Source organism: Astyanax mexicanus, chromosome 14 (genome assembly GCF_023375975.1).
Source record: "Astyanax mexicanus isolate ESR-SI-001 chromosome 14, AstMex3_surface, whole genome shotgun sequence".
Classification (NCBI taxonomy): domain Eukaryota; kingdom Metazoa; phylum Chordata; class Actinopteri; order Characiformes; family Acestrorhamphidae; genus Astyanax; species Astyanax mexicanus.
In genome coordinates this window covers 33,851,499-33,872,595 of record NC_064421.1, presented here as the reverse complement: position 1 = coordinate 33,872,595, position 21,097 = coordinate 33,851,499, and the positions used below count along the sequence as shown (strand labels likewise).

At 38.5% G+C, this 21,097-nt stretch overlaps 1 protein-coding gene across 2 annotated transcripts in view; it reads right to left on the bottom strand.

The window, feature by feature from the left end:
• Window positions 1-21,097, bottom strand: part of rasgrp3 (RAS guanyl releasing protein 3 (calcium and DAG-regulated)) — a 121,751-nt gene that overhangs the window by 70,597 nt on the left and 30,057 nt on the right. Inside the window, exon 1 of one of the 2 annotated variants that reach the window (XM_015602847.3) lies at window positions 5,004-5,107. The exons of the other annotated variant lie outside the window; for it this stretch is intronic. The gene's annotated coding sequence lies outside the window, so the exon portion shown is untranslated. Of the gene's footprint in view, window positions 1-5,003; window positions 5,108-21,097 lie in introns of those variants that run through there. 2 annotated transcript variants of the gene reach the window in all.

Genomic DNA, 21,097 nt, shown 5'->3' with positions numbered 1-21,097 from the left:
AGAGACCACAGCTTGTGTACCATTTTTGCTCTGCATATGTTAATGCAGGAGACTAAAACTGCAGAATGATTGTGGAGCTAAATTGCAAAGTACGAGGGATTAAAAAAAAAAAAAAAACGAACACATCAATAGTATGGTCAAGAATATGCAAAAATGAATAGAAGTCAATAGGAGGAACAGGGGATAGAAACTACAAACAGACGAGTGTGGATCGTTATGGCTGTGGATTAGAAATCCCTAAGTGTGGCTCCAAAAAGTCTCCAAAAAGTGCTGCCACTATAATCAGGAGATTGTCAGTTCAAGTCCTGTTCATGTAGCTTGCCATCGGCTACCGGAGCCCTGAGAGAGAGCACAACTGGCCTAGCTCTCTCTGGGTGGGTAAATGGCACTCTCTCTGCAACCACATCACTCCAAAGGGTGATGTCGATCAGCACAAGGCATCTGTGAGCTGATGTATCGGAACCGAGCCGCTGTGCTTTCCTCTGAGCGCTCTGTGATGCTACTCGGTAATGCTGTATCAGCAGGCTTTTCGATAAGAGGCAGTGGCTGACTTCACACGTATCAGAAGAGGCATGTGCTAGTCTTTACCCTCCTGGTGTGTTGGGGCATCACTAATGATAGGGGAAGCCCTAATGAGTGGATTGGGAAATTGCCCGTGTAAACCTGGGAGAAAATGGGAAAAAAAGAAATAAAAAAGAAATCCTTGAGTGTTCCCTGCCCTGATGAAGTGCATGAAGTTTGGTAGCTAATGGGACACAGGCACTTTATGGCTTAGACTTTCAGATGTGAAACTGAATTAGAGTGAAAAAGAGAAAAAAGGGAGGAGAAAACAAGAAATAGATGAGTGTATGCCGTGAAATAGAGTTTAATGGCCTTTTCTTGAGGAGTAAATACAGTTTGGTGGCTTTCAGAAAAAAGATACTCAAGGTCTTAGCCAGTGACAATAATGAATGGGAGTATTAAAGTTACATTTGATTAGTATCGTTACCTATCTAGAAATCAAGAAATCTTCATAATAAAATCTTACACACTTTACACTTAAAAACTTTACACTCGGCACAGCATACTCTCAACCAGAAACAACCCCCTGCCTGGAAGAATAAACCCAACACTAGATAGTTCCTAGAACACAGGTGTGCCAATCCATATCTGGGCGTAAATACTGTATATAACCACTGAATTCCTGTGGGAGGAAACTGCAGTCCCCATTGGAAAAATACACAGACACAGGGAGGTCATGGAAACTCCACCCAGATTGGACCCAAGACCCCAGAGAGCATGAAGAATCAGGTCAAGCTCGACTGACGTATTTTAGCAGAGTGGGCTGAATTGGGCTGAATGTAGTTTATACTTGGCTGATTCCCACATAATACTCGGCATTCAAGGTGTTGGCACATGTGGAACATTGCCCTGATGCGAAAAATTCAAACCAAAGCTAGGCTGAATCAACTGTGGAAGGACATTTAGTATTCAGAAGTGGATAGAGTGATTTATTGCTATCTGGAACTAAACTCAAATTCTGAGAAGTGAACATGCTAACCCATGTTAACCACCAAGCTAACATGTTTTTGCCCATGGCATGATAGCACTGGCTAGGCAGGCTAAGATACAGTGGTACTAAGGGTGATTGGGACAGTTTTTGATATTTCTTAATAAAAAAAAATCATATTTTTTGCACCATAAGACGCACTTAAAATCCTTTAAAAATTTTCCCAAAAACATCAGCGTGCCTTATGTATGAATTTTACCAGTCAAATTGTAAGAGGCAGTAAAGCCACTTTGCTGAAAGCGTCATACAGAGGTTTCAGTTTAGTTCTGCAGCACTGAGCGCGAGACTAGGGTTAGATCAGTATTAGCATTAAGTGCTAACTGCATTAAGTGCTAACCTCGGCTAGTACTGCTGGAGCAGCATTAGCATTACCTGCTAACCGCACTAAATGCTAGCTCTTTCGCCATTCAGAGAAGAGTATATCGGACTGAAGCCTGCTGCTAACCTTGGCCAGTACTGCTAAAGCAGCATTAGCATTACCTGCTAACTGCACTAAGTACTAGCTCTTTCTCCATTCAGAGAAGAGTATATCAGACTGAAGCCTGAGGCTAACCCCAGATAGCACTGCTGGAGCAGCATTAGCATTAGCTGCTAACCGTGGTAAGCACTGTTTTTTTGCCGTTTAGCTTTACAAGTTCTGCTAAATTAGAAGGAAAACATGGAGACACCACTATTCCTTACTAGTGTCGCATAATGTGCCTTATAATCCGGTACGCCTTATGTGTGAAAATAGACCAGAAAATAGACGTTTATTGATAGTGCACCTTATATTCCGATGCTCCTAATAATGCAAAAAAAATACAGTTTGTATGATACATTTTGTGGTTTCAGAAGTAAGGCTTAGAAAAAATGTTTTTTTTACCTTCATGCAAGAAAATAAATATGAAAGCTAAACTGCCCAATTTGACCTTATGTCGCAATCTCCCTTAATTCACCCTATGTCCTTATTTTTTTATGTATTTGAAAATTCCAAATCATAATCAGTTCTCTGACATTGCAAACCTTGTGCTAACACTGAGCGACTGTGGGTTTCTGTAAGCAGCTGGCTGTTGTGCATCTAGATAACAATGTCCAATGCTAACTAAAAAATTAAGGGGGAAGTGTGAAAGATTAGGCAAGTTCAGAGGACTAAAGATTATATACTATATATCAGGGGTTGGCAGATGGGGCCCGCAAGCATGAAACATCTGGCCCGTGAGGTTGTTTGAAATATAATGGAAAAAATTAATAAAATACCTCTCTGGTGAGATATTGTGTAAATTCTTCCACTGTCTCTCTGTCGCGCTCGGCGTGACTTTAGTTTCGGCCCGTTCTTGTCTTTCCACTCATTCTCGGGCTCCCTATCTCTTTATAATGGCATTTTCCGTGGCTGTGTCCCAATTTACTAGTTGGGGCAGTGGTCCTGTTTTTGGACCGCGAGCAGTTATAGACTCCACACTTTACAAAGGATCATCTGGAAGGATTACATTTACAATCATCCTGAAATCAAGAGATTTCTGAGAGGGAATCAGCTTTAAAATTAGCCCTGGTTATCCTGTAGTGTGAGCCAGGCATTAGCTGTGGGTTGTGTGGCAGAATGTAGCTCTGAAAACAATTCACAGGTAGATAGAAACAAAAACAGAAGCCAATTGATTTAAAATTTACTTAAAAATCCACATCAAACCATATAAATTAAAAAATCAAATGCAAACAAGCGTTTGAAATGGCCATTATCTTTAATCAGAATACACAAATCTGTGCAGCAAGTCAACTCTAGAAAATCACAGAATAAGAAGTCAAACACTCTTACTCGATACAAAACGCATTTGCAAGCTGACATTTATCATAAGAGATTCTAAACATAGCAATTAAGTAAGATTTTACACTTTACAATAAGGGTCACAAATAACAGTACTAACATTGTTAAATGGTTAAATAATATCTCAACTAATTATTAACTGACACTAGTTAAGACTTCATTAAATATGACTAAATTTGAATGCTTAAGAAAAAAAACATTAGTAATTAGACATTAGTTATTCAGTAATGTAGTAATAACTGATAATGTCTTAACTAGTGTTAATTAATAATTAGTTGGTAATGTACCCTTATTGTAAGAGAAGGTGACATTTTCTAAAACAAGAATTAAAACTATTTTTTTTCTAACTACAAAACACATTTGCAAGCTGTGACATTTATGATGAGACATTTAAGATTTGGGTATTTGGGTGTTAAAGTTAATTAAATAATATATATATATATATATGATAATTATGTATGATAATGTATGATAATATATTATATATAGTATATGTATGATAATTATATGTATGATAATGCTATGTTAATTAGATAATATATTTATAGTTTGGACACACCTCTTCTAATTCAATGTGTTTTTTTTCTTTTTAATATTACAGACATTAAATCTGTACAGGAACTTTATGCTGAATTATTTAGTAAACAAAATGTATTAAACTAAACAGAATATGTTTTATACTTTAGATGCTTCTAGGCAGCCACATTCTCAGTTTTTAATATTAATCTACAATATAGAAATGAAATAAAAATTAAATTAATTAATAAAGAAAAACACTGAATAATAAGATATGTCCAAACTTTTAACTAGTACTGAACAGCTCTGGAAAAAATAAGAGACCAGAGTTTCTTTTAATTTTACCAAATTGAAACTCTCTGCAATGTAATCAAGAGGAAGAGAAGATGGACGATCACAAATCATCAAACCAAGTTATCCAAAAGCAGTGTGTAAGACTGGTGGAGGAGAACATGCCAACATGCATGAAAACTGAGATTAAAACTTAAACTTAAAACTTTATGAATTTAAACCATGTAATATTGTGTCAAAACAAAACTGCCATATTTGTTGATTCACTTAAACATGGTAAAACAAAAGACATAATGTGTGTAATATTGAGATCCAAATCATAATAATGATGATGCAATTCCAACATATATATTTGAACAGGATGGTAAACTAAAGTGTAAGAACTCCAAACCTCCAAACCAAAGGACTCGTAAGGGGTTAAACACTTTAAATGCACTCAAACCAATGAACCACAAGCTCCTGCAGCTTTTGCAAAGAAAGCAACAGCCAAAATATTGCACTACACTCAACTCCTGACGACATAAAAGAGTAAGCGATGCTGCAGTACACGCTGCTGCTCTCACTTTCAGAGCAAAGTACCGATGGGAGGGACTCAAAACACATCAAAGACTGGCTTTTTGAAGTGCATGAGCAAGAGAGAAAGAAAGCAACAGAGAGAGAGAGAGAGAGAGAGAGAGAGAGAGAGAGAGAGAAAGAGATCTTGTACAGTCTTGTACAACTACAAGCTTCTAACCTACAATCAAAAGAAATCTAGACAGTTGAAAGTGGAAGAAGACCCATATTCTCTGGAAGCTACTCATCAACTCACAATTTTACACCAAGGCCTTTCACAAAAGCTGATTCACTCACCGCCAGCATGTCCAGTGAGGCCATCGCAGTGACAGCAGCCGCAGCAGCAGCATGTGATTGAGGTTTTGTGTGGAACAGAGCGAAGCTACTCAGGCTGTTTCAATCAGCTGACTGCTACTCTACTAAACCCCACCATCCACGAAGCCCTGCTTATAAACACCAACCCACAGAGCAGCCATGTGGCCCGTATGACGCTGTTATGCAGCCAATCGAGAAGAGAAACAGGCAGGAGAAGTGAGAGAGAGAGAGCGAGTGAGTGAGCGAGCTAGTGAGTGCAGGCAGGGATCAGCAGAGTACAGCACTGAGTACAGCACTGAGAGTGAGTGAGAGAAAATAAGTCAGAGAGAGAGACAGAGAGAGAGAGAAAGACAGACGGATGGAGGACAGATAGAGGATGACACTTGAATGCTGCTGAAAAGCCTTGGTTCACACATAAGGAGGGCATGTGTGACCTCTGTGCTGCAGGGAGGTGAAGAGAGTGGTAGACAGTGAGGGCATGGAGATGGACATGGTGGGACACAAAGAAAATGGTTTAAAAAAAAAGAAACAGAGAAAAGAACAGAAAAGAAGCAGAGTAAGAGAAAGTGTGTGTGTGTCAAACATGGAAGGCAAGGGGGGCAGAATCACTCTGTGGTTGTTAAAATGTTCCCTCTCCAGTCTGTGGACTATCAGTTCTCTGTCCATGTTGTCATCGTCCTTTTTTTTAATTATCTGTATTCATCCTTGCTTCTGTTCCCTCTACTCATTGGCGTAGGAACCGAGGGGGGTATCAAAAATAGGTGGATTTGTCCCTCCCAAAATTGTTTTTTTTTAAAAAAGCTTTTATTTTGAAGGTGCGCTGAGATCTGCACCCCTCACAATGAAAAGCACCTCCTTTCGGCAGTGCGTTTCTAATTAAAGTAAAAATTGCTAAAGCAATTATTACTACGCTTTTATGAAGAACTCAGTTCTTGATCGTACGTGCTGCAGAGAGGGGTGCTTTTTATGGCGGGGGTGCAGATTTAGGCACTGCTATGGTGCCAAATTCAGCACAACTCATCCTCTCGGAAAAGGCTGCAGGTGACGTTTCTTTTCCTAGTTTCTTTTACGAGTCAGCGTAGCTTAGAAAAGGTATCTTGGGTATTTCCATTTTCTCCAAGTAAAGGTAAAGCGTGGGTGCCCGCCCCCAAGGGTGCTTTTCCTGGCGGGGGTGCTACACCTTTGCCACTACTGGTGCCACTCCATGTTCTCAAAGCTGCCCAGGCAGCAGGAGGTTGAGCAGCATTAAGACAATTGCCAGCTTCCACAGGTCACCAGGCTGCTGAACAGTCAGTAGTCATGTATCAGTCCAGCACAATTCATCTCACCTGTCTCACTACACAAGGTATCTCATCACCACCAAATGAACACACTCAGCATGTTGATTCACATCTTAATCAATGCCTGTATGTACAACCCCAAATCAAAAAAACTTGGGACAGTACAGAAATTCCAAATATTTTTTTTTATTAAATTGCAGACAGTATGAGCCCAAGATATTAATTTAATTTTATTGTAAACATCCATTCCTACCTTTTCAGACCTGCTACACATTCCAAACAATGTGTTGGGACAGTAAAGCCTTTACCACGTTATAATCTTGGCTTTTAAAATCCACTTTTTCTTGTTCTTTGTGTAATACTATTGGTCTCTCCAAATTGTATATGCATGCTGCATATGAAACTATTTCTCAGCCTCCCTTATCTGCAGTACCTAAGAAAAGAAAATCCTCAGAAAAACAAAAAGTTGATCAGAGAGACGTTAGGTCTACATCTACTCGTGAGTTTGTGGCCTCGCCCACAATGAGCCGACACGGTCTAGCTAAAGAGCTTACAGCTCTGTTTACAGCAGCTAGTTAGCGTTAGCTATCTTGTGTAAGTAACTATAGGTTTAAATAGGACCTCCGGTTGATTCCAGCTTTTACCGAGACCTTAAATATACACTAGGGAAGCACGGTTTGAAAAGGTATTGTCTGTATACCGGCCTAAAATTGTTTAGGTTCCCTTTGTGCTAATGTGCTAAATGCCTGACCTAATGAAATACGTACTCTTTAAGACCTCTGAATGTGTCCTGTGGTCTCTGGCAGGAAGCTGCAGCAGTTCCTTTAGGTTCTGTAAGTTGCGAGGTTGAGAATCTGTGGATCACATCAATACTTCTTGGGAACCAATGATCTTGCTGCTACTTGTCTGGTTGTCCTTCTTTGGAGCACTTTTGGAAGGTACCCACTGCATATTTTAAACACCTCAGGACCTGCCAGTTTGATTCTTATCAGATTCTCAGATTCTAATGCTTCTTATGGCCAATTTTCCAACACATAATCTTCAAGAAATTACTGTACACTTTCTACCTTTCTATTATGTACATCATACCCCTTTACAGGCATCAGTGGAACCATTGATACCATTGTTAATGTTATTCACAGTATCACATGTGGTAATAAAGAGGACAGCCTGTATAAAAAGAAACAGAACGAGACAAAGGATGAGCAGATGTAACAGATGTGTTGTCTGCTTCTCACTTGGGCTGGGAAGGAGTAGCAGCTGTCCACTGCAGCTGTGTGTATCTGTACATGTGTGTGTGCTTCAGAATCACATCTGCAACCCTTTGCCATCTCAGTTCCTCCAACCAACGCCTACAAAAGGTCACAAAGTTCATTTATGAAAACGCTAAGAGAGCAGCTAACCGACTCTGCGGTGCTCATCATATACATTTTGTTCTGAGAACAAAGATTAGTTTCCCCCTACCCCTTATATAGTCAACCAAGACGTGTTTTATGTCTAGAGTTGGCCTAATTTTGTACTTGAGTGGCTTATGTGGCTAATATAGCTAACACATACTAGAATCCATTTTCAGTTTAACCAATAGCATCATGCAAATAGCATCGCTAAATCCTTACAGACACCTGCAGAACAGTGTGGTCTGAGGTAAATGTGGTTTTACACAAAATGCCAACTTTTAAGATCTTTTCACACAACACAAAAGTTAGCAAATTGTGCCTGTGGCCCAACAGATGCAATTTATTTGTGCAACAATCATTTGTCATCTTAACAAAAAGACTAATGTATCAAAAGGCAGGAAACCCAAGGAGACCAGCATGAAACATGTAAACCCACAATGACCAGAGTAAACCTATGTAAGCATGTAAATCCAGAATGACTTGTTAGATTAAAAGGAACTCTATAAAGTTGGTTGGGACTCAACAAGATCCTGTTAACCATGTCGAACCAACCAGAATGTGGTAAATAGGCGATAGGTGGCAATAAGCGGCCCACAGGCCAGATGTGGCCCGCAAGCATGAAGCACAGGGGCATCGCCAGGCCTGGGCTTACGGGGCTTTAACCCCAAATGATTTTCCAGTAGCCCCGAATCGTTTCCCTCGGCTCGCCTGTATTATTAATGAAGAGACCGCTGTGTGCATGGAAATCTATTAAAGCTAATCACAGAGCCGGTTCAAGGATAAAGTTCTGCCTCTCAGGAGAAACAGCCAATCAGCTTGCTGGTTTTGCAGAGTGCGATGGGCAAGTAGGGAAGCCACCCCCAACACCCCCACCCCTTGCTAGGGAGAGGATTTTTGAGGGTGTTTGAGTTCTTGAAGTGGGTTGCAGCGCTGATGTTAAAACATATCTGGATATACAGGGATTTTTCCTAAAAGAAAGGTAACAGAGCTAACCATGTAAAGTGTAATGAGATTGTTTCTAATAGCTGGTTAAAAAGACTCAATAATGAGCTTTTGTTTACATCCCTCCCCTGTCTCTCTGACGCACTCGACCTGACTTTAGTTTCCTCCCATTCTCGTTTTTCCATCCGTTCCCCTCAAGCTTTTTACCCAAGCAAAAGAGCAAAAGTACTGGTTTCAAAACTACATAAAGTATAAAAGTAAAATTAATGTAAGGGGAAAAAATGCCATTAAGGACATAAACTTAGGCCGGGCCACAGGATCTTATAGTGCACTACTACCCCTCCCTCCTTAAAACATTTTTTTTTCTAAAAGCCATAATGACTATAATGCTATATTAAAATGTTAATGTTGATAAATTTGGGATGCTCTAGGCTCCCTAGTGTTTCAGCTGCATATATGCTCATTGTAAATTAGTGTATTTTAGTAGAATGTAAATATTAAATATTAAAGAAGCTTAGTCGGACGTTTGTCTCAAGTTCTCTTGAGTCTCTTGAGTCACAGATCATCTTCATACTAAACTACATACGTCATCCAATCACATCTGGATGTAGAGATTTATCTGGATGAGGCTTTTATTGAGGAATGAAATCAAGCAGAAATGAAATAGGAGTAACGAGGCTATTTTTAAAATGTAAGGAGTAGAAAGTTCAGATAACTGTGTGAAGGAGTAGAAGTAAAAAGTTGTCTGAAAAATAATTACTCCAGTAAAGTATAGATAACCAATATTTCTACTTAAGTAAGGTATTGAAGTATTTGTACTTCATTATTTGAAATCTCTGCCTATTCTCTATTCTGACTAGGAAAATAGAGGCAATCAGAACCTTGTAAAATTAGGGCGACCAATCAGATCGCTGAAAACCCAACCTGACGAGGAAAAAGGGGAATGGACAACCCAAAAGATAAAAAAGTGAGAACTTAATGAGTAAAGTAAGAAGCTTTTGCCACTTCTTTGTTATGATGTTAGTGGCTGTTTTAATGAATAGGCTTGTTTTAAATGGATCTGAACAGTGATGCTATAATCCATTCTCAGTGATCTTTTTTCCTGCTCTTCTAACCTCTGATCTGGCCTAGTTTAGAAGAACCGTACCAAAAAAAGCCAGAGAAAGCTTCTTGCCATACACACACACAGACACACACACACACAATTCAGTTCGGTTCAGTTCTGCTCTGTTTATCTGGATTCTATTTTAACCCTTTAGATCCTACATCCATTACAATGGACATCTGTTATGTGAGAGGGAGGTGTTGGATCCAAGTGCAAAGCAAAATGGACGTTTATTTGTATATTTATTTAGTTATTTTTAATTATATATGTTTATTCAGGAATATTTATAATCATCCCAGCTGGCACACAACCGACCTTCAATGTTGAAATGTGGTTGAAATATGACTCAAGTAATGTCTGTTGTTGTTTCAACACTGGAACAACGTTAAATCAACATTTAATGTTCAATGGTTGTGCTAACATTGAAATTTTAACATTGAATCAACATAATGTCTTCAACCTTCTGCCTTTTGAATCAGCCTTTTACATTTCATCACCATATCATTTCTAAAAACGTTTGGATGAAGGAATGAAACAGTGTTTTACTTCTATTTGCAGTAACTGCTTTTTAATTAACATCATGTTCATGTTCTAATAGTTTTATGGTTTTAGTGTTTTTGAGATCAGATGTTCAGTAATCAGATTGGTAGTGTTGGGTAACTTTCGTTATACTCAGATTTGCTACAGTGATGTAAATTTAATGTTAACACTTTGTTAATCGTAGATTTTTCTAATTTTGGTGAGCTATGGTTTATTAAAGGTTGAATGTATGACGTTAAAAAACAACGTTACTATATCAACGTTGATTTACTTTTCAAAATCAACAGTTGATTCAACCATCACATCTACTTTGATCAACATTGGCTTTCAGCCTCAAATAAACAAAACTAAAACACAATCAAACTTAAAACTTGCTTTTTTAAAAGATATTTTATAACTCTTTTTATGGCTTTCTTTTTGAATCTCTGATTCTTTTGTGAGCCGTTGTCTTGTCTTGTCTTGTCTTGTCTTGTCTCGTACCCTCTGTTACCCTCTATAAAGGTGCAACGAGAACGAGAGGTTTGACTGTGGTTTATATATAGTGTTGCACAGGTGTGGCTGTTTGCCACTCATCACCGCGGGGGATTCTGGGAGTTTCAGGACCTAACTCCACTAATTTTCTCCCTCCGTTGCCAAGCTCCCCTGCTGGTGGCCAGTGGTGCAGCACTGCCCCCCACAACATCATGTATTTTTTTTATTTTCAAATGTATTTGAGAGCTGTTGTCCATCAGAGTAGACCTTAAACCACTTGATAAATAAGTTTATAAAGCAATAAAACCAGTACCGGAGTTAGCTTGCTCCCATCCACTGAAAAAACCCTGGAAAAACTGTAGAACAAGAGCCTCTGAGACAAAGTAACAGCTTATTTTTTGACTAATTTAATTAATGTGATTTTTATTTGTTTAGGGAAGGCTTATGCAATAAAAATTATAAATGCTATGAATATGCAATAAAATCTAAAATATTACACACAGGCTGCCAATGCAATGGAAATATATAGCACATACATAAACTAGAATTATGTGCTATATAGATTTAATAGTAGAATATTAGAGTCTTCTTATATAACAGCATTCTTACATTTTATTCCATGACTGGAGACAATTCAGGTCTGAAAGGGTTAAAACACAACATACATTTTCTTTTTCAGAACCACAGTGCTGCAACTCCAGCAACACTTCTCACACACACACATACAAACACACACACTGTTTAACTCACATAAAGCACTCAAAGAAACCCAAAGAGCTCAATCAATAAATGAATTACCTCTTCATTATCTTCCTGTCAGACAGTAATCCACAGCTCCAAGCGTGACGAGCGCTGAGCCACACTAATCGACCCAAAGCCACTCCAAACACCCTCATAAACAACAACAGCTCAGACCCAGCTTGCTACAGCTGTATTATCTGTGCTGATAAGGGTTTTAGTTCCAAGGATTTCAGACCACGCAAGGAAACGATTGAGAATCAAAAATCCACATGAGAAAAAATACAAGGTTTCAATACCCGAACACTGTAGAAAAAAAAAGTTGTACAACAAGATTACTGGCAGATCAACTACCAGTAAAGTACAGCAAAGATTCAGTATTGTATACTCAATACATACTCAGTATTGTACTGGATAAACAATTAATCTTTGAAGAACTTTGAAAGTATCCTCAAGTGCAGTCGCAAACACCATCAAAAACTTTATGATGAAACTGGCTCTCATCAGGAAGAGCAGGAGTTACTTCTGTTGCACAGGACAAGTTCATCAGAGTTACCAGCCTCAGAAACCACAAGTCCTTAAAGCAGCTAGCCTCCAGCTAATTTTACTCCAAAAACAGGGAAACAGCTGAAACTGTGTTCATGTATAATTACTAAACTAAAACACACTAAAACAGAGCAATTATCCAGAGAGGAAACAAACCATGCTTCATTTATACCAGCAAGGCTAAGTCTTATTCCTCATTGGGAAGCTGCTTCCTGCTTTGTTTCTGGCGCTCAGATAAATATTTAAAGAGCGCTTGCTGATGAACGTTTGCTGCAATGAGCAGTTAAGGGTAGCTTGCTAGTTTAGATGGAAATAATTTAAAGGCTCCTGAACTGTTAATCTGTGCAACACAAATGAGCATTTAGGGCAAAAGCACACCGGAGAGTAGATGTGCCACACAGTCTCCAAATGTTCTGTTTAAAATGTAGAGAATCGTCATTTCAGCTGGAAAAATTAGGCCAGATATCAATGCTGCACACATGGTAAAGTAACATATAAATCATACAAAAGACTGTACGAAAATAGATATTTTAAATTTAAAATGTTTACATGAAATTAGTCCTGCTGTCTTAAAGGAGAAATCTGGTGTAAAACGGGCCTGGGGTTTAGAGAAACATATTGTATTCATTGCACTACTGTATTGTAGTGCGAATTTAGTTTGAATTTTCAAGTCAGGTTGTAAGGAGCAGTAAAGCCACTCTGAAATCTGAACTGCAGCTTTTATACAGGAGCTTCGGTTTAGTTCTACAGCACCGGGGCTGTAGTAGCATTAGCATTAGCAGCTAACCGCTATTTACCCATTCAGAGGGGAGTACTATCGGCCTGTAGCCTGCTGCTAAACCCGGTTAGCACTGCTGAACCAGCATTAGCATTAGCATTAGCCGCTAACCGCAGAGCTAGCTCTTTCACTGTTCAGAGGTGAGTATTATCAGCCTATAGTTTGCGTGTTTACCATGTGAAAACAAACTACGTTGGACCACTAGCGGCCTTACTGCTGGAAAAATTGAGTAATCTAAGCTGACTGTAAATAAACTAGGGGTGTCAACGTTAAAGAGTTAATGCAGGCTGTTAATTTGTAATCAGTAACGCGTTACTATTTTTTTTAACGCAAGTTAATTAAGTCACCAAGTTTGACTCCTACTTTCGCTGTAATCTGCCCCGCCCCTGCCCAACGACTGAAGGGCACGCTAATACAGTTATAATTTATATCTGAAGGAAAACAAATGCAATTAATCGCAGTTAATCACATAATTTTGTTGTAATTAATCGGATTAAATACTAAAATAAAATAAAATAAAATCGGACTAAAATAAACTAAGGCGCTTTACTCACCCAAATAAACTGCTTTAAGGAGAAAAATCGGTGTAGATTAACACCCATTGTTTACTTAACTTGGTTTAGCTTCACTTAACTTAGTTAGGTATCCCCCCCACCCTCTTAGAGGTTCCTTATGGTGTCTCTTAAAATGTTCCTTATAATCCAGAGCACCTTGTGTATAAAAAATAGAACAGAAAATAGACTATCATTGATAGTGCACCTTATAATACGGTGCACCTTATAGTGTGAAAAATACGGTAATAACGAGTACAAACTTTTTTCTAATAGCCACGCTATTAGAGAAATACAGCGCTTTTCTGATAGCTGATTCTGACTACTAACAGGCTCACAATGCTAGTGATAGGGGCATAGCATTGCCCTTGCAAAGAAATGGCTATTTTTACACCATTAACAAGCTCAAATTAGCTTCACACTTGAATGATGTGACCGCTGTGAGCTCTTGTGGAGTTAATGTATGTGTGTAAGGTTGACAGCTTTTAAATCAGTTCAGTGTGCAGAATGTCCTATAGGAACTGAAGTGTGCAGGTGTGGGTGCTATACTCAGTTCCATAAACGTAAATAACATTTTCCAGACAAGGAATCTCCTTTTTATTCAGTTCTACTTTAGTCATTTCCATTCAGTTACTGATTCCTTTTTTGATATTACGTTCTGTTACTTCCTCTGCTCTGCTACTTTGATCTTGGTCACCTTTCACTTTTGCGTTTAAGCAAATAATAGAGCCTAAGGAATGTTGCTTGCTGAATGCTAGATGTACTTACTACTTTTGTAACTATTTTCTTTGTGCACTGTGTTTTTAATGTAAAGAATAAAAGATATACAAAGATTTCAGTTGGATGCGCTTTACTTGTTCCAAGAGACCAATGTATATTAACATTGGATACTTACTGCATCGGTGATTATGTTTCTTATGGCAACATGTTATTTAACCCTAACTGATGCAGGGAGTAGCTTCTCATTTGTTAAACAAATGTGCAGAAACAGCCTGTGGTTGTGGAAAGACGCATAAAATTATTGGCATTCATTAAGCAGAGAAAACATCCTTTGATTACCCTATATAATATAATCAAGAGGAAGATGGATAATCACAAGTCATCATACCAAGCTGAACTACTTGATTTTTTGCACCAGGAGTGGCATAAAATTATTCAAAAGTAGTGTGTAAGACTGGTGGAGGAAAACATGTCCAAAGAGCCCTAATTAAAATCGTATCCTTTTTTACCTCCAAAGTTTAGTCTTATGTCATATACACACTACACGAGAATCTGACAGTTGTCAGATTGTTAGACCCTACACACTACACAACGTCTTCAATTTATAATTAAAGACTGATTCCATTGCAAAAAAATTAGCCCATATGCATGCTAGATAACAAATATACCAAACCAACCTATATATGCAACTCTTCACAAAAATTAAGAGACCACTTCAGTTTCTGAATCAGTTTCTCCGATTTTGCTATTCATAGGTATACAGTATGATGTAAAATGAACAATGTTTCATTCTATAAACTACACACTGCTTTTGGATAACTTTTTGCCGCTCCTGGTGCAAATTTCAAGCAGTTCAGTGTGGTTTGATGGCTTGTGATCATCCATCTTTCTCTTGATTATATTCCAGAGGTTCTTAGTGTGGTAAAATCAAAAACTTGTCATTTTTAAGCGGTCCAGAGCTGAATATGAGCTTTTAAACAGAGCTGCAGATGTCCTGTTGGCAGCCATACTGTATATCCTGCACTGCTAGTCATGAGTCAGGATCTAAAATATCTGTGGTTATCATCCGTAGTGGATGAACAAAGACAGACAATGGACAAGAACGTCATGAAGAAGCTATAAAACATGTGGAATGCCAATAACGTAGAACCCAAATGCTAGTCTTTCACACTTCTTCCAATATGTTGTCTGATCCTGGGAGGCTACAGAGGATAAGGAATTGCCTCTCAGCAAAGTGGTTTTCCAAGGTGGTCAGCGAGCTGATGTCCACACTGGCTGCTATCACACCGAGTTACAGTGTTGGTTGGGTTCATGTAAATTCCGGCATTGCGTAAGCCAAACCAATGCGGTTAACGATTACAGTAATGCAGCCTTGCTGTTATTTTGTGCTGCCCAGGTGCAGAAGTGCTGGATTAAAGATTAAGGATTCTTGTGAACAGCTTCATTTGGTAAAATTGGAAGACTTTTAGCAGGTTTGAAAAACATATCCTGAAAAAGATGACCTAGATTTTATTTAACAACTTATTTTTAAAACTAATGGATTAAACAAATGTTCAGCAGCCTGGCATTGGACAAACTGACCTATATAGCTAAAGTGAAGCTTGAGGACTTTGAAGAGATGTGGTTACCTCTTGCGATTTGTAAAAAAAATTGTAATATGTAACAAAATGTTTAAAATGTAAAGTTTGAATCGATAAGGTGAGCATTGGGTTTTAGGGTGGGGGGATGATTTGTGGTTGTAAAATGCTAAAATGTATAAAGATATTTGTGAAAAAAAAAAAATATATATATATATATATTTTTTTTTTTAAGATATTAAAATGTCTAAACTTTTCTCAGTGTAGCACAAAGACTTGTACTAAAACAGCTTATTGACTTGAAGTTGAATGCACCAAGTTAAACTTGTCAGTTTTTTTTAAGTAGCTAGTAATGTTTTTTTGGGACAGTATGAAACATTAAGCTATAAAAGAGCACAGTGTTTCTGACATTTGCTTTCTGACTTTTATTTGATTGAGGCATAGTGTACTTTTGACTGGTACTGTATGTAAATTATATATAAATAAAATAAAGTTTGTTTTAATAAAACATAAAATACAATGAAAAAAAATAGCAACCTGGATTTAACTAAGTAAATGATGTGGGGTTGATGCTGCAGTTGGTCAGGTTTAGGTTCAGCAACAGTATGTGCTGAAAGAATGAGGTCAGCTGACTACCTGAATATACTGAATATAGACCAGCTTATTCCATCAATGAATTCTTTTCTTCCCTGATGGTACAGAATGCCAGGTTTCATGGGGCTGGAATTGTGAAATAGAGATTCAGGGAGCATGAGATAATGAGTCCCAGACCCAGAGGTGTAGCACAACATTCTGGGGCCCCGCCGCAAGGCAAGGCAAGGAGGCTAAAAATCTCACTGACATGCTGGCATGCTACATAACTCATAATAAAATGCTCCTACCTGCTAATCCTATCGCTAATTGCTGCAGACGCTGCCTCGTGTGTCTCTGTGACAGTGTCAGCTCCTGCCCCCTCACCCTTGTTGCTAACACTCACACTCTAAGGTGTTTGCATACACCATAAAAATTATGTAGTTGCGCCCCTGGGCAGAGCCAACACAGAAAGTAAGAAATGATTGCCAGGCTGCCAAAAAATGTCCTCTTTGATCAACATACAAGGTGTGCCCTCTGCCTTTTTTGAGCACCACTTTCCTGTTTTCTTTTCCTCATCTTTAATGTCTTCACTCACTGCACATGATTAGCGTTGTAGTGCCCTCACATCACCCAGGAGGATGACTGGAAACAACGAACGCTTCCGAAGGCGGGGCCCACCTGTGCTCAGATCACCCCCCGCAGTGCGCGCCCTGCGTGCCCCCTTCCCTACACCAGAGTCCAGACCTTAACCCCATTAAGAAACTTTGGGATGTGCTGGAGAAGGCTTTGTGCAGTGGTCAGTCTTTACCATCATAAATGCAAGATTTTAGTGAAAAATGAAAACGCTGGATTAAAATAAACCTTGTGAGGTTGCAGAAGCTTTTTGAAACGATGCCACAACGCAAAGCAAAGGTGGTCCAACAAAATGTTAGCGTGACCTTTTTTTTGGTGGTGCCTTTTTTAATTGTATTATTTAATATATAATAATAATAAGCACATAAAATCCAAAATGTAAAGATATTAGTGTTAGCAGGGACAGACCTAGCTTTGCAGAAAAAAACTGCAGTTCTTACAACTTCTTATAACTTCCTGTGTGCTACCTTTTAAATAGTTCCAAGAAAAAAAACTTCAAAAATGTTGAGATGCTCCCTTTAAACATGATTGCAAATCAAGAAAAACAGTGACTACCACACTGTGCCTCAAATGCCTTAGTTAAATGTCTTAAAAACTCTGCCATATTCATAATCAAGTGAAACAACTGATTATATGATTTAATGCATTCATACAGACCATAGAGTTCCCACAAACAACAGCTCCGACACGACTGTGCTCTGTGAACAAACAGCTCTACAGAAGGATCTGCCTCCACCACATGGCCACGGAGCATGAGGCATGTGTCCACCTGCTCTGCTCCCACACACACTTACACAGAAATGGACACACACACACCCTTAGGCCTAGCCAAGAATTATACCCCACTCAGTGCTACAAGGATCTCTCTCTCTCTGATTCTGTTTTTTTTTTCTTCTCTCTCTCTGTCTCTGTGTCTCTCTCTCTCTCTGTCCCTCACGTCTCGACCCGTCTCTGCAGTGCTGTGGTGGTCCCTTGCCCACCACAGTGCGCTCATGCAGAAACTGGGGATTGTTTGTCAAAATGGCAAGTTAGACTTCCGCCTATTCTTTTCCCGGTACACGTTTCCTGCCTGTGCTGCAGCGTTTCCTTTCAGCCGGGCTAAAAATACCCCCCGCAGCAAGGTAAACTGGAACACAGCACACAGGAAACATGTCACAATACGTTACAGGGAGGGAAGGGCCCACCACTGTTTTGTCCTGTTGTGGGTTTTTCAGTGTATGTGTGTGTGTGTAAAGTTCTCTATAAAAAAAGCTCCACTTTATAATGTAACAGTAAGACCTGTAACAGTAAGAACGCAAGCATATCATGTCACTCACACAAAAGCCTTGTATCTCCAAAATTGTAACTTTAGGGGAGAAGGGAAAAAAAAAAATTTAAAGTCAATATAAAGAGTTTAAAAGTCATTTTGGAGCATTTCTGTTGGTCCATTCATCATTACATTTTGATACAATGTAAAAGAACAAAAAACAAGAGAGCAAAGGTGCAAGATTCTGTTTCATGCTCAGGTTTATATTATATTTTTTGCAACTAAAATCCTTAAATTTTTCCAAAAATTGTCTTATGTATGAATTTTACCAGTCAGGTTGTACGAAGCAGTAAAGCCACTCGGCTGAAGTGCAGTATTATACAGGAGTTCCAAATAAAATTACAAATAACAGTATTATCATTTGGAGCATTTATTTGCAAAAAAAGGAGAAATGGCTGAAATAACAAAAAAGATGCAGAGCTTTCAGACCTCAAATAATGCAAAGAAAACAAGTTCATAATCATAAAGTAGAAATCAATATTTAGGGGAATATCCCTGTTTTTTAATCACAGTTTTCATGCATCTTGGCATGTTCTCCTCCACCAGTCTTACACACTGCTTTTGGATAACTTTATGCCGCTCCTGGTGCAAAAATTCAAGCAGTTCAGCTTGGTTTATAGGCTTGCGATCATCCATCTTCCACTTGATTATATTCCAGAGGTTTTCAATTTGGTAAAATCAAAAAAATAAAAATATAATTTGGAAGTGGATTCTTTTTTGTTTGTTTGTTTACTCTTATGTACATAAACATTTCACAAAGGTTAATTAGACGTTTACCACAATTACCACTGTAACTGACTGTTTGGATATCTGTGTAGATTATATTGAAGTTATGTGATCTATATGATTATCTCTGTATAAGAACCTGGTGTCAGAACAGTACAGTACAGTGGTTTTGGTGTGTTTTTTTACTGAACTAACACACTCTCCCTCAGACTGTGACACTCCTGTACATACCTGCCAGCCAGAGCAGGGCTCCACCCCTCTCCCAGCACTACCCTCAGTTTCTGTGTATCTGATAGGTCAGTAAACCCTGAGATCTCTCTCAGATGCTCTCTGAATTTTGGAAAGTTCAGATCACTGATGTGTTTATATTTATCACAGTGGAGGAGAAAGCGCATCTCTGTTTCCACCTCTCCCACCCCACAGCCTCTCTCCTCTTTGCCTGCCCCTATCTCTAAAAGAGTAGAGTTACAGGATCAGTGCGTAATTATATCTGATGGACTAGTAGCAGATCAGTTTGTTTTGGTGAGTTGTTGTGGTGTCCCAATGCTCCAGATAGTCATTTTGTGAAAATTTTAGGCTTCCAGCAGGTACTTAAAAAGTCTTAAAGTGTCTTAAAATAAAATCTGGGTAATTAAGGTCTTAAATTGTCATAAATTTACTGTAAATTTGCTGTAGGAATAAAATTTTCAGTTGGTACTTGTGTTTAATGCCGGTGGGAAAACACAGTCCGGGGAGAGAACTAAGGTTAGCAGAGAGCTAGCTAACATTAGTGGCCGGTTAGCTAAAATACTCATTTTAGCGGCAAGCTAGCTAACATACTAATTTTAGCTAGCTAAAGCGAGCTAACGGATAGAACTAAGGTTAACGGAGAGCTAGCTAACATTAGCGGCGAGCTAGCATACTAACGTCAGCAGAAAGTTAGCTAATATTACCAGGAATAGAACTAAGTTTAACAGAGAGCTAGCTAACATTAGCGGTGAGCTAGCTAACATACTAACGTCAGCAGAAAGTTAGCTAATGTTACCAGGAATAGAACTAAGGCCAATGGAGAGCTAGCTAACATTAGCGACGAGGTAGCTAACATACTAACGTCAGCAGAAAGTTAGCTAATATTACCAGGAATAGAACTAAGGTTAACGGCGAGCTAGCTAACATTAGCGGCGAGCTAACATACTAACGTCAGCAGAAAGTTAGCTAATGTTACCAGGGAGAGAACTAAAGTTTATTTTGACTACATTTTTGGGTATTAAATTATATTTGAGGTCTTAAAAAGGTCTTAAAAATAAGTGAATTTGACCGATAAAATGGTGCAAGAACCCTGATTTGGTAATTTGATGAATAGGAATGTGGTGAGCAGGTGGGGTCTGAACTGTAAAGCTGCTGGATGGTAGCTGGTGAGTGAGCTCTAAATCCCTCTGGTATAAGGGATTGCTAGGGTTCAGCTCCTGATCCTGAAGTGCTTAAACTGCAGTGAACTTGAGGAACTTGCTTTTAAATGCATCTAGAATTTTAGTGCTCCTTTTGGATTTTTATGGCCAATGAAAACCAGCCTAGTTCAGCTCTACATGGGTTGTTTTGTGTTGGTGTCTTTGCACTTTTAGGATTTTACGGCAGAATTCTGCATGTAGGCTCTTAATTGAGTGCTTGTCTCAGGTAGTGTAATTCTCTCTCTGTCTCTCTCTCTGTCTGACTCTTTTTTCTCTCTCTCCCATCTTTCTCTTTTTATCAATCTGTCTCTTTCTCTCTCCTCTCTCTCACAAACCCCTTTCTTTCTTTCTTTTTTTGTTTTTTTATCACTGTGTTCTCTCTCTTGCTGTCTTTGTCATCTATCTCTCCCTCATACACCTTTTTCTTTTCTTTCTTTCTTTCTTTCTTTCTTTCTTTCTTTCTTTCTTTCTTTCTTTCTTTGTATATCTATTTGTCACCCCTTATTTTACAACCTTATTTTACCCCTTTCTTTCTTTTTTTTCTTTCTTTCTTTTTTTCTTTCTTTCTATATCTATTTATCTTACCCATTATTTCACATTCTTATGTCTTTCTTCCTTTCTTTCTTTCTTTCTTTCTTTCTTTCTTTCTCTCTCTGTATATCTATTTCTGTATTTCTCTATTTATCTTACCAATTATTTCACAACCCTATGTCTTTCTTTCTTTTTTTTCTTTCTTTCTCTTTCTTTCTGTATATCTATTTCTCTA